The 13,632-nt window shown below is 39.4% G+C and overlaps 1 protein-coding gene across 1 annotated transcript in view; it reads left to right on the top strand.

The window, feature by feature from the left end:
• The window catches only part of PCDH15 (protocadherin related 15), a 1,821,443-nt gene that overhangs the window by 629,298 nt on the left and 1,178,513 nt on the right, over positions 1-13,632 (top strand). The window lies entirely within an intron of this gene.

The following is a 13,632-nucleotide window of genomic DNA, read 5'->3' as shown; positions in this document are numbered from 1 at the left end:
ATCTTCATTAGCTGAACCAAAAGTACATCAAGTAAAATTAGATGTAGATACATGCAAATGTTACACTCGGAGCACAGCAACTGGCTTTTCTGAGCACATAAATACCTCTTTTGAAATGGAATGTCTGCTGGTGTTTTAGATCTACCATGGATGGACAGTGATCTCTGCCCATTTGGAGGGCATGGAGGGCAATTCTCCTTCTTTGAAAACATTAAATATCATACAAAATCTTTCACCATTACTGAAGATGGATTTAGCTACACTTCCTCCCTTGAGCCCTGTAATTCTCCAGTTGTAGGTATCATTGACTTAAGATCCATTTTAGGCAGCCATTACACGATAAGGTCTTTTTTTAACTTGTGTTAAAAATATGCTTTTTAAAATTTCCTATTCTTCTTTTGGATCCATAGAAACCAGTCCAGCCTCTTTCCCAAGAGAACTATTCAGAGTTTGAAGTCAGCTATGTATTTTGGTAATTTCTTCCACAAGTTGTGTCTCCCTTTCAAATATGGATTCCTCATGTACTGTCATTATTACCATAACCAGTCATTTCTGCATGTTCCTTTTCTCTTTAAAAATGTACCGTTCTGCTGAAGAGCAGTGACTTCGGAGTCCAGTTGCTCTTCTGTCAATTAGCTATGTGACTTGGGATTAATTTAATCTCTCTGGGCCTGGATACTCACCTATAAAATGGGGATAATGACTAAACTTACCTCAAAAACTTATTGTTGTGGGGGCGCCTGGGTGGCTCAGTGGGTTAAGCCTCTGCCTTCGGCTCAGGTCATGATCTCGGGGTCCTGGGATCGAGCCCCACATTGGGTTCTCTGCTCAGCAGGGATCCTGCCTTCCTCCCCTCTCTCTGCCTGTCTCTCTGCCTACTTGTGATCTCTCGGTCGAGTAAATAAATAAAATCTTTAGAAAAAAAAAACTTATTGTTGTGAATTTTAATATAGCACTTATGTGTTAGGCATTATTATTATTTATTATTATAAAATATTTCTACCCTTATTCTAATTATTCCTTTAGCATGCATGATTTGCATTGGTAAAAAGTCAACTCACTTAATATTACTAAAATTTCAACTTGAATCCCCATTCTCATGTCATGGGCATAATTGCTAATCTCAGAGTCCCTTTCTCTGACCTGATTCACTTGAGCTGAGTGTGGAACGCTGTATTAGTCTATATACTACATTTATTTTTATCACTATCAGCCTGTGGTTTCACCCTAACACATCTGGTTGGATCTTGATATTATAATTTAATGCATCTAGGTTTCCTTTTTTTTTTCTTTTTTTAAGATTTTATTTTCTTGAGAGAGAGTGTGCACATGCATGGGTGGGGGGAGGGGCTTAGGGAGAGGGAGAAGCAGAGTCCCCACTGAGGGAGCCCTATGTAGGGCTTGATCCCAGGACCTGAGATCATGACCTGAGCCGAAGGCAGATGCTTAACCAACTGAGTCCTCCAGGCGCCCCTGTTTTTTTTTTTTTAATTTTTAATAAAGATTTTTATTTATTTATTTGAGAGAGAGAGAGAGAGAGAGCATGAAAGGGTGGAGAGGCAGAGGGAGAGGGACAAGCAGACTCCCTGCTGAGTGTGGAGCCCAACATTGGGCTGGATCCACAATACCGAAACCACAACCCGAGTGGAAACCAAGAGTCAGACACTGAACCCACAAGCCACCCAGGTGCCCCTGCATTTAGGTTTTCTAAAAAATAACTTATCAAAATACATTCATATATGTGATTAATATGGTTTCTAAGCTTTAATTCAGGTTAGAGGTAATAAGAATTAAAAAGAACTAGGCTAAAGAGATATATGTAGTGAATGGCCAGGGAGGATTGCATATTGAAATTGTATATATTTTAGGTACTTTGAAAATTATCCATGCTAAAATTATCAGTCCAGATGTCCTTATATTCGCCAACATGTGCTTAAATAATTATCATGTTTCTGTAGGAATTTATCAAACACCTTTATGATAAATAACCATTATGAATATCATCTCCATAAGGGCCATCATGCACTCATTTCCTAATCTTTTGGTCCTATTTAAGCAGTAAATAAATTCAGTCTGTAGTCACTTATTTTCAATGTATCTGTGCAAGTTTTAAGTGTGCATCTTTCCAGATAGTGTTTTAATGTCCTTGAAACAAAAAGTTCTAGAAGCAATATTGGGATTGATTTTAAGACTAGATTGGATATTTGGGTTTCCTTCTTTGAAAGTAATTAGTATTTTCCATTTTCTAGACTTTTAGCAGTTTTATTCTGATTTCTCATATATCAATATTAGTGGTTCAGTGAATCTTGACACAGTATTCTCTGAATTTTGAAGAGATATTGACTGGCCTAGGAGACTACTCAATTCAGAGTAACCTAGTGTTCTGTACACTTTAGCAGCTCCCTGGGGCAGTCAGGGATGGAAGGAATGATGTGGGGATAGAGAATCATCAGGAACATTTCACTTCAACTTAAGGACAATGCCATTCTAAAAAACTTGGATACTAAAACCTGGAACTGACAACGTAACCAACTTTAGTAATTTAGGTTATGCTAATTTCCAAGTTACTTAAATCCCAAAATACTTCATGACATACCTTATGTTTCCTAGATGTTTTCCTTTTATATGTGCTTCCTGGTGGTTTTCCAGTCATACTCAATGTTCAGTTCAGTTCCCCTGTGTATGCTGTCAAGACACTTGGCCACATGGTCCTTACCCCTTTTTTTCTAAGATAGGTCTTCTCCCCTTCCCTGTCTCTCTCTCTGCCCCACTCCATTTTCCTAACTAACTTCTAGTTACCTGTACTGTTCATGTCTTCAGTCACTTCCTTTAGGAAGCCCTCTGTCACTGTCACTTCCCATCCCTCTACTTACCTCATCTCCATTAGGTGCCACTATTGTGTCCTCCCATGGTTCTCCACGTGGCTGCTGTGAACCATTACCACATATTATTTTCATATCTAATACACACATCTATGACTCCACTGGATCCTGACAGTAATAGGAAAAAAAAATAGTAACTATGCTTTCTTAAGTGCTTATTATATACAAGTATGTATAGAAATGTGATTTATCAATATGTAAGTGCATATTTATATATAGATATATGAACATAGATATATATTTATTCTTCTCAACACCTCTATGAAAGACTCATATAAGAAATAATTGAGAGCGCCTGGGTGGCTCAGTTGGTTAAGCGACTGCCTTCAGCTCAGGTCATGATCCTGAAGTCCCAGGATCAAGTCCCCAGTCAGGCTCCCTGCTTGGCAGAGAGTCTGCTTCTCCTTCTGACCCTCCCCTTCTCATGCTCTCTCTCTCATTCTCTCTCTCTCAAATAAATAAATAAAATCTTTAAACAAAATAATTGAATTAGAAGGTTTAAGTACAACCTGTACAAGATCACATGGCTATCAAGGAATGAACTAGGATTCCCTGCACCTAGTAACTACACTAGTATCTTTAAAAATCTAAAATGAAAAAAAAAAAAATCTAAAATGAAAAATGGTTCCCAAATGATCAACATATGAAATAATGGTGACTCTTTGGCATTTATTTTCTCAACAAGAAGCAAAGAGACCCAAGGATATTATACTGGAGACATTCCCGATTTTGACACACAAAAACACATTGTATGCCCAAAAGAAAATGCTCAGCATGGAACAGATGCTCAACATATTTGTTGATGGAACTTGTCATTTTTAGGGGCTGTCCACAAGAAATGCTTTTTTAGCTAAGGAGATGGGTGTTCTGCAAAGTGTGAAGTGTGAGCTGAGATCTCACTTCACCACTCAGTGATGCTGTATACCTCTGTGTTCTAAAATTTTGTCTATCCTTAACCCACTATAAAAACAAGAGTTAGGGGGTGCTGGGTGCCTCAGTTGGTTAAGCAACTGCCTTTGGCTCAGGTCATGATATCAGGGTCCTGGGATTGAGTCCTGCATTAGGCTCCTTGGTCAGCAGGGAGTCTGCTTCCCCTTCTGCTCTTCACTCCACTCATGCTCTCTCACTCATTTTCTCAAATAAATAAAATCTTTAATAAAAAACAAGAATTTGCATTTATCTGAAAACCAAATAAATATGCACAAAAATATTTCTCAAACTCATATTTATTTTGCATATGCATTAAGAGTGTAACATTGGGGCACTTGGGTGGCTCAGTGGGTTAAGCCTCTGCCTTCAGCTCAGGTCATGATCTCAGAGTCCTGAGATCAAGCCCCGCACTGGGCTCTCTGCTCAACAGGAAACCTGCTTCCCCCCTCTCTCTCTGCCTGCCTCTCTGACTACTTGTGATCTCTCTGTCAAATAAATAAAAAAAATAAAATCTTTAAAAAAAAAAGAGTATAGCATTAACTGTAGTATTTCTAGGATACTACACTATGTGGTAAAGTAAAAACTGCATTAAATGGAGTGTCCTTGGCAACCACTCAGAATCCTGAACTTATTCGACCTTTATAACTTTGAAGGATTTTGAAGGAAATATGTATTTATATTGCTGATTTCAAAAGGAGCATTTCATTAGGAATAGAAAGCCCAGGGATTTCAATGTTATGAAAGAAACAGGGTGCATGGGGATATCATTTATCCACTCTCTGAGTACAAGGTTGTTTTTCAGGATGCATGTGTAAGCATGTATAAATGCATGTACACATATATGTACACACATGTACATATATCTAACATGTGTCACATTAAAGTATTTACAAATTGTACAGACATAAAGTATCAATATAAATGGAGTTTTCCTTGTTGAGTATCCTAGGCTGAATTGCATAAAACTTTTTTTTTTTTAATTTTTTTTATTTTTTCAGCATAACAGTATTCATTATTTTTGCACCACACCCAGTGCTCCATGCAATCTGTGCCCTCTACAATACCCACCACCTGGTGCCCCCAACATCCCACCCCCCACCCCTTCAAAATTCTCAGATTGTTTTTCAGAGTCCATAGTCTCTCATGGTTCACCTCCCCTTCCAATTTCCCTCAACTCCCTTCTCCTCTCCATCTCCCCTTGTCCTCCATGCTATTTGTTATGCTCCACAAATAAGTGAAACCATATGATAATTGACTCTCTCTGCTTGACTTATTTCACTCAGCATAATCTCTTCCAGTCCCGTCCATGTTGCTACAAAACTTGGGTATTCATCCTTTCTTTCTTTCTTTTTTTTTTTTTTTTTTTTTTTTTTACAGCTTTATAAACATATATTTTTATCCCCAGGGGTACAGGTCTGCGAATCGCCAGGTTTACACACTTCACAACACTCACCATAGCACATACCCTCCCCAATATCCATAACCCCACCCCCTCTCCCAACCCCCTCCCCCCATCAACCCTCAGTTTGTTTTGTGAGATTAAGAGTCACTTATGGTTTGTCTCCCTCCCAATCCCATCTTGTTTCATTTACTCTTCTCCTACCCCCTCAACCCCCCATGTTGCATCTCCTCTCCCTCATATCAGGGAGATCATATGATAGTTGTCTTTCTCCGATTGACTGATTTCGCTAAGCATGATACCCTCTAGTTCCATCCACGTCATCGCAAATGGCAAGATTTCATTTCTTTTGATGGCTGCATAGTATTCCATTGTGTATATATACCACATCTTCTTTATCCATTCGTCTGTAGATGGACATCTAGGTTCTTTCCATAGTTTGGCTATTGTAGACATAGCTGCTATAAACATTCGGGTGCACGTGGCCCTTCGGATCACTATGTTTGTATCTTTAGGGTAAATACCCAGCAGTGCAATTGCAGGGTCATAGGGTAGTTCTATTTTCAACATTTTGAGGAACCTCCATGCTGTTTTCCAGAGTGGTTGCACCAGCTTGCATTCCCACCAACAGTGTAGGAGGGTTCCCCTTTCTCCGCATCCTCGCCAGCATCTGTCATTTCCTGACTTGTTAATTTTAGCCATTCTGACTGGTGTGAGGTGATATCTCATGGTGGTTTTGATTTGTATTTCCCTGATGCCGAGTGATGTGGAGCACTTTTTCATGTGTCTGTTGGCCATCTGGATGTCTTCTTTGCAGAAATGTCTGTTCATGTCCTCTGCCCATTTCTTGATTGGATTATTTGTTCTTTGGGTGTTGAGTTTGCTAAGTTCTTTATAGATTTTGGACACTAGCCCTTTATCTGATATGTCATTTGCAAATATCTTCTCCCATTCTGTCAGTTGTCTTTTGGTTTTGTTCACTGTTTCCTTTGCTGTGCAAAAGCTTTTGATCTTGATAAAATCCCAAAAGTTCATTTTTGCCCTTGCTTCCCTTGCCTTTGGTGATGTTCCTAGGAAGATGTTGCTGCAGCTGACATCGAAGAGGTTGCTGCCTGTGTTCTCCTCGAGGATTTGGATGGATTCCTTTCTCACATTGAGATCCTTCATCCATTTTGAGTCTATTTTCGTGTGTGGTGTAAGGAAATGATCCAATTTCATTTTTCTGCATGTGGCTGTCCAATTTTCCCAACACCATTTATTGAAGAGGCTGTCTTTGTTCCATTGGACATTCTTTCCTGCTTTGTCGAAGATGAGTTGACCATAGAGTTGAGGGTCCATTTCTGGGCTCTCTATTCTGTTCCATTGATCTATGTGTCTGTTTTTGTGCCAGTACCATGCTGTCTTGATGATGACAGCTTTGTAATAGAGCTTGAAGTCCGGAATTGTGATGCCACCAACTTTGGCTTTCTTTTTCAATATTCCTTTGGCTATTCGAGGTCTTTTCTGGTTCCATATAAATTTTAGGATTATTTGTTCCATTTCTTTGAAAAAAATGGATGGTACTTTGATAGGAATTGCATTAAATGTGTAGATTGCTTTAGGTAGCATAGACATTTTCACAATATTTATTCTTCCAATCCAGGAGCATGGAACATTTTTCCATTTCTTTGTGTCTTCCTCAATTTCTTTCATGAGTACTTTATAGTTTTCTGAGTATAGATTCTTAGTCTCTTTGGTTAGGTTTATTCCTAGGTATCTTATAGTTTTGGGTGCAATTGTAAATGGGATGGACTCCTTAATTTCTCTTTCTTCTGTCTTGTTGTTGGTGTAGAGAAATGCAACTGATTTATGTGCATTGATTTTATATCCTGACACTTTACTGAATTCCTGTACAAGTTCTAGCAGTTTTGGAGTGGAGTCTTTTGGGTTTTCCACATAGAGTATCATATCATCTGCGAAGAGTGATAGTTTGACTTCTTCTTTGCCGATTTGGATGCCTTTAATTTCCTTTTGTTGTCTGATTGCTGAGGCTAGGACTTCTAGTACTATGTTGAATAGCAGTGGTGATAACGGACATCCCTGCCATGTTCCTGACCTTAGCGGAAAAGCTTTCAGTTTTTCTCCATTGAGAATGATATTTGCGGTGGGTTTTTCATAGATGGCTTTGATAATATTGAGGTATGTGCCCTCTATCCCTACACTTTGAAGAGTTTTGATCAGGAAGGGATGCTGTACTTTGTCAAATGCTTTTTCAGCATCTATGGAGAGTATCATATGGTTCTTGTTCTTTCTTTTATTAATGTGTTGTATCACATTGATTGATTTGCGGATGTTGAACCAGCCTTGCAGCCCTGGAATAAATCCCACTTGGTCGTGGTGAATAATCCTTTTAACGTACTGTTGAATCCTATTGGCTAGTATTTTGGCGAGAATTTTTGCATCTGTGTTCATCAAGGATATTGGTCTGTAGTTCTCTTTTTTGTTGGGATCCTTGTCTGGTTTTGGGATCAAGGTGATGCTGGCCTCATAAAATGAGTTTGGAAGTTTTCCTTCCATTTCTATTTTTTGGAACAGTTTCAGGAGAATAGGAATTAGTTCTTCTTTAAATGTTTGATAGCATTCCCTTGAGAAGCCGTCTGGCCCTGGGCTTTTGTTTGTTTGTAGATTTTTGATGACTGTTTCAATCTCCTTACTGGTTATGGGTCTGTTCAGGCTTTCTATTTCTTCCTGGTTCAGTTGTGGTAGTTTATATGTCTCTAGGAATGCATCCATTTCTTCCAGATTGTCAAATTTGTTGGCGTAGAGTTTCTCATAGTATGTTCTTATAATTGTCTGTATTTCTTTGGTGTTCGTTGTGATCTCTCCTCTTTCATTCATGATTTTATTTATTTGGGTCCTCTCTCTTTTCTTTTTGATAAGTCTGGCCAGGGGCTTATCGATCTTATTAATTCCTTCAAAGAACCAGCTCCTAGTTTCGTTGATTTGTTCTATTGTTTTTTTGGTTTCTATTTCATTGATTTCTGCTCTGATCCTTATGATTTCTCTTCTCCTGCTGGGTTTAGGGTTTCTTTCTTGTTCTTTCTCCAGCTCCTTTAGGTGTAGGGTTAAGTTGTGTACCTGAGACCTTTCTTGTTTCTTGAGAAAGGCTTGTACCGCTATATATTTTCCTCTCAGGACTGCCTTTGCTGTGTCCCACAGATTTTGAACCATTGTGTTTTCATTATCATTTGTTTCCATGAATTTTTTCAATTCTTCTTTAATTTCCTGGTTGACCCATTCATTTTTTAGAAGGATGCTGTTTAGTCTCCATGTATTTGGGTTCTTTCCAAATTTCCTCTTGTGATTGAGTTCTAGCTTCAGAGCATTGTGGTCTGAAAATATGCAGGGAATGATTCCAATATTTTGATAACTATTGAGACCTGATTTAGGACCAAGAATGTGATCTATTCTGGAGATTGTTCCATGTGCACTAGAGAAGAATGTGTATTCTGTTGCTTTGGGATGAAAAGTTCTGAATATATCTGTGATGTCCATCTGGTCCAGTGTGTCATTTAAGGCCTTTATTTCCTTGTTGATCTTTTGCTTGGATAATCTGTCCATTTCAGTGAGGGGAGTGTTAAAGTCCCCTACTATTATTGTATTATTGTCGATATGTTTCTTTGATTTTGTTATTAATTGGTTTATATAGTTGGCTGCTCCCATGTTAGGGGCATAGATATTTAAAATTGTTAGATCTTCTTGTTGGATAGTTCCTTTGAGTATGATATAGTGTCCTTCCTCATCTCTTACTGTAGTCTTTGGCTTAAAATCTAATAGATCTGATATAAGGATTGCCACTCCTGCTTTCTTCTGATGTCCATTAGCATGGTAAATTCTTTTCCACCCCCTCACTTTAAATCTGGAGGTGTCTTCAGGTTTAAGATGAGTTTCTTGTAGGCAACATATATATGGGTTTTGTTTTTTTATCCATTCTGATACCTTGTGTCTTTTGATTGGGGCATTTAGCCCATTAACATTCAGGGTAATTATTGAGAGATATGAATTTAGTGCCATTGTATTGCCTGTAAGGTGAGTGTTACTGTATATTGTCTCTGTTTCTTTCTGATCTACTACTTTTAGGGTCTCTCTTTGCTTAGAGGACCCCTTTCAATATTTCCTATAGAGCTGGTTTGGTATTTGCAAATTCTTTCAGTTTTTGTTTGTCCTGGAAGCTTAATCTCTCCTTCTATTTTCAATGATAGCCTAGCTGGATATAGTATTCTTGGCTGCATGTTTTTCTCGTTTAGTACTCTGAATATATCATGCCAGCTCTTTCTGGCCTGCCACGTCTCTGTGGATAAGTCTGCTGCCAATCTAATATTTTTACCATTGTACGTTACAGACTTCTTTTCCCGGGCTGCTTTCAGGATCTTCTCTTTGTCATTAAGACTTGTCAATTTTGGGCGCCTGGGTGGCTCAGTGGGTTAAGCCGCTGCCTTCGGCTCAGGTCATGATCTCAGGGTCCTGGGATTGAGGCCTGCATCGGGCTCTCTGCTCAGCAGGGAGCCTGCTTCCCTCTCTCTCTCTCTCTGCCTACCTCTCCGTCTACTTGTGATCTCTCTCTGTCAAATAAATAAATAAAATCTAAAAAAAAAAAATATTAAAAAAAAAAAGACTTGTCAATTTTACTATTAGTTGATGGGGTGTAGACCTATTCTTATTGTTCTTGAGGGGGGTTCTCTGAACCTCCTGGATTTTGATGCTTGTTCCCTTTGCCATATTGGGGAAATTCTCTCCAATAATTCTCTCCATTATACCTTCTGCTCCCCTCTCTGTTTCCTCTTCTTCTGGAATCCCAATTATTCTAATGTTGTTTCGTCTTATGGTGTCACTTACCTCTCGATATCTCCCCTCGTGATCCAGTAGTTGTTTGTCCCTCTTTTGCTTAGCTTCTTTATTCTCTGTCATTTGGTCTTCTATATCGCTAATTCTTTCTTCTGCCTCATTTATCCTAGCCGTCAGAGCCTCCATTTTTGTTTGCACCTCATTAATAGCATTTTTGATTTCAACTTGGTTAGATTTTAGTTCTTTTATTTCTCCAGAAAGGGCTTTTATATCTCCCGAGAGGGATTCTCTAATATCTTCCATGCCTTTTTTGAACCCGGCTAGAACCTTGAGAATCGTCATTCTGAACTCTGAATCTGACATATTACCAATGTCTGTATTGATTAGGTCCCTAGCCTTTGCTACTGCCTCTTGTTCTTTTTTTTGTGGTGAATTTTCCGCCTTGTCATTTTTTCCAGATAAGAGTATATGAAGGAGCAAGTAAAATACTAAAAGGCTGGCAACAACCCCAGGAAAATATGCTTTAGCCAAATCAGAAGAGATCCCAAATCGTGGAGGGAGAGAAAGGGGATAAAAAGAGGTTCAGAAAGAAAGAAAAAAAAAATTTAAAAAAGAAAACCAATAAAGAAAAAGTATAAAAAGGATATATATATATATATATATATATATATATATATATTAGATAAACTAGTTAAAAATGTTAAAAAAAGAAAAGGGTAAAAGTTAAAAAAATTTAGCAGAAGAAGAAAAAATAATTGAAAAAGAAAAGAAAAAAAAATTAAATTAACTGCAAGGCTAAAGAATCATGGGGAGAAAGCTATGAGTTCTGTGCTTTGCTTTCTCCTCCCCTGGAATTCTGCCGCTCTCCTTGGTATTGAAACTACACTCCTTGGTAGGTGAACTTGGTCCTGGCTGGGTTTCTTGCTGATCTTCTGGGGGAGGGGCCTGTTGTAGTGATTCTCAAGTGTCTTTGCCCCAGGCGGAGTTGCACCGCCCTTACTGGGGGCCGGGCTGAGTAATCTGCTCGGGTTTGCTTTTGGGAGCTTTTGTTCCCTGAGCGCTTTCTGTAGAGTCCGGAGGGCGGGAATGAAGATGGCGGCCTCCCAGTCTCCGGCCCGGAGGAGCCGAGAGCCCGGGGCCCCACTCCTCAGTGCGCCCCCAGAGAACAGCGCCCAATGACTCCCGCCACCCTGGCCTCTGGCCGCGCTCTGAGCTGACCGAGCCTGCGACTGGTTCAAGGTAACCCCGAGCTGAGAGTCACTCCTCGGCTCTGTCTCTGTAGCTGGCTTCCCCGTTCTAATACCTGTGAGCTCTGCGACACTCAGACACCCCCGATCCTTCTGTGACCCTGCGGGACCTGAGGCCACGCTGACTCCGCGTGGGCTTCACCCCGGTTAAGCCTCTGGAGCGATGTCCCTCAGCGGAACAGACTTTTAAAAGTCCTGATTTTGTGCTCTGTTGCTCCTCTGCTCGCCGGGAGCCGGCCCCTCCCCCCGCGGTCTATCTTCCCGTCGCTTTGGATTCACTTCTCTGCCAGTCCTACCTTGCAGAAAGTGGTTGATTTTCTGTTTCTAGAGTTGCTGTTCTTCTCTTCGATCTCCCGTTGGATTTGTAGGTGTTTGTAATCTTTAGATAAGCTATCTAGCTGATCTCCCGCCACCTGAAGTAGTCTCAGCCTGCTACTTCTCCGCCATCTTGACTCCTGCTCCAACATGTACGATTTTTATGGGAAAGAAATTTGCTTTAACCTCTAAGCTATGCCATTGTCCCTTTGTTTGTTTGTGTGTGTATGTGTGTAATTTAGGAGTGTCCCAGCATATTGTCATTTGGTCTCTTTGCTTTATGTTTTGGTTTAGAAGAGAAATGCAGAAGTGGTATATTTATCTCATACCTTGATCATCTGAGAACTGATTTTCATTTTAGAGTCTTAGAGGTTCTTAGAGATGTTAATTTAGTCATTAGGGGTACTTATTTTGCTCTTACAAATATGTATTGTGTGTATGTGTATCCCACAAACCAGGATCTTTCCTATTGTGTGTGTGTGTGTGTGTGTGTGTCTGTACACACACATCTGTTTGGGCTCCTAGAGTGTGCTTCTATTTTTAAGATGTAGCTTGGCAATCGAAAGCTAGTTATTCCCTTAGGTAATTATAACTGTCACAATGTCAGCAAGGCTTACACTCCCTTCACATGAGACAAGGCATACATTTCATTTAAATTAGTCCTAATTCTGTCACTTCAGCAGTCCACTTGTGTGAACAATGTTGAAGCTTGGCTAGTCACCCTTGTTTTTGACACTTCGGTTGAGCAAACTGAAACTACTGTCAGTATCCATGATTAGAGGATGCTGGGGTAGTAGCATAAAGGGTCTCAACGCCCCCAAGAACTAACTGTAGAAAACAGTAACTAATCATGAGTGTTCTCATGCTGCAAGCACAGATGCAGATCACAACACACCTTGGGTTTCAAACATGAATAGTTTCACCTAGCCTAGAAAAAAATTTAATAGTTAATTTTATACATAAAGCATATGAGAAAGATTTTAAGGAGTGAAAACTGATTTTCCATATCTGCAAATGGGACCCAAGTTAAACCCATCTTTAAAATAGATATTTAAGCTGCCAGTAGCCTCTTTGATAGCAGCTCTTTCTCTAAATTTGTATTTTGTATAAAGAATGATTCACCATCTATCCTATCCACCTTAACAAATCAGACGTTTTCATTATTCTCCACTCCTTTCTAATTGTTATTGATGTGCACACGTATTTTACCATAGCATCATAAATTTGTTTTCATGTTCTATACATTTCACTTAATTTATGAGTCATAGTCTTCTTCCATGTGTCTACAGAGCAGTCACAATATAATTTTAGATTTTTTTTTTTATTTATTTATTTGTCAGAGAGAGAGGGAGAGAGAGCAAGCACAGACAGACAGAATGGCAGGCAGAGGCAGAGGGAGAAGCAGGCTCCCCGCCAAGCAAGGAGCCCGATGTGGGACTCGATCCCAGGACACTGGGATCATGACCTGAGCCGAAGGCAGCCGCTTAACCAACTGAGCCACCCAGGCGTCCCCACAATATAATTTTAATAATGGGATAGTATTCTGTCAGAAATTCTACCATTTAATTTATTGCAATATTATTGATTCTATGATTGTCCTCTTAAAATAATTCCAAGGACTGTATTTACTAGGTAGAAATGTATAAGTATTTTTGTAACTCACAACGAACACATTTTGAAAGTGACAACATTGTGATTTAGAATGTCACAAGGTCATGAAATTGTGTAATTGACGTATCTTGAAGTCCTCTCTCTATACATAAAATAAAAGCAGTTTTCTGCACCTGAAGCCCAGTGAGCAGTATTTGTCAGAATGGTTCTAACAGACCGAACCTAAAGAGGCTTCTCAGATCTACGAAGTTCTCCTTGATTATCACTGTCAGTGACATCAAGAAATTAGTAGTGTCTGGGGGACAGAGGCAGGGTATGTTTATTAACTTGACAATTATACCAAATATAGGCATGAAGTGCTTTAACATTTCTTAATTACTTTAAATCAGAGAACTTGATGACAGGTTAATAGAAATCAAAGAAG

Source organism: Lutra lutra, chromosome 14 (genome assembly GCF_902655055.1).
Source record: "Lutra lutra chromosome 14, mLutLut1.2, whole genome shotgun sequence".
Taxonomy (NCBI): Eukaryota; Metazoa; Chordata; class Mammalia; order Carnivora; family Mustelidae; genus Lutra; species Lutra lutra.
The sequence above is the reverse complement of the archived record's forward strand: the minus strand, read 5'-3'. Positions and strand labels throughout refer to the sequence as shown.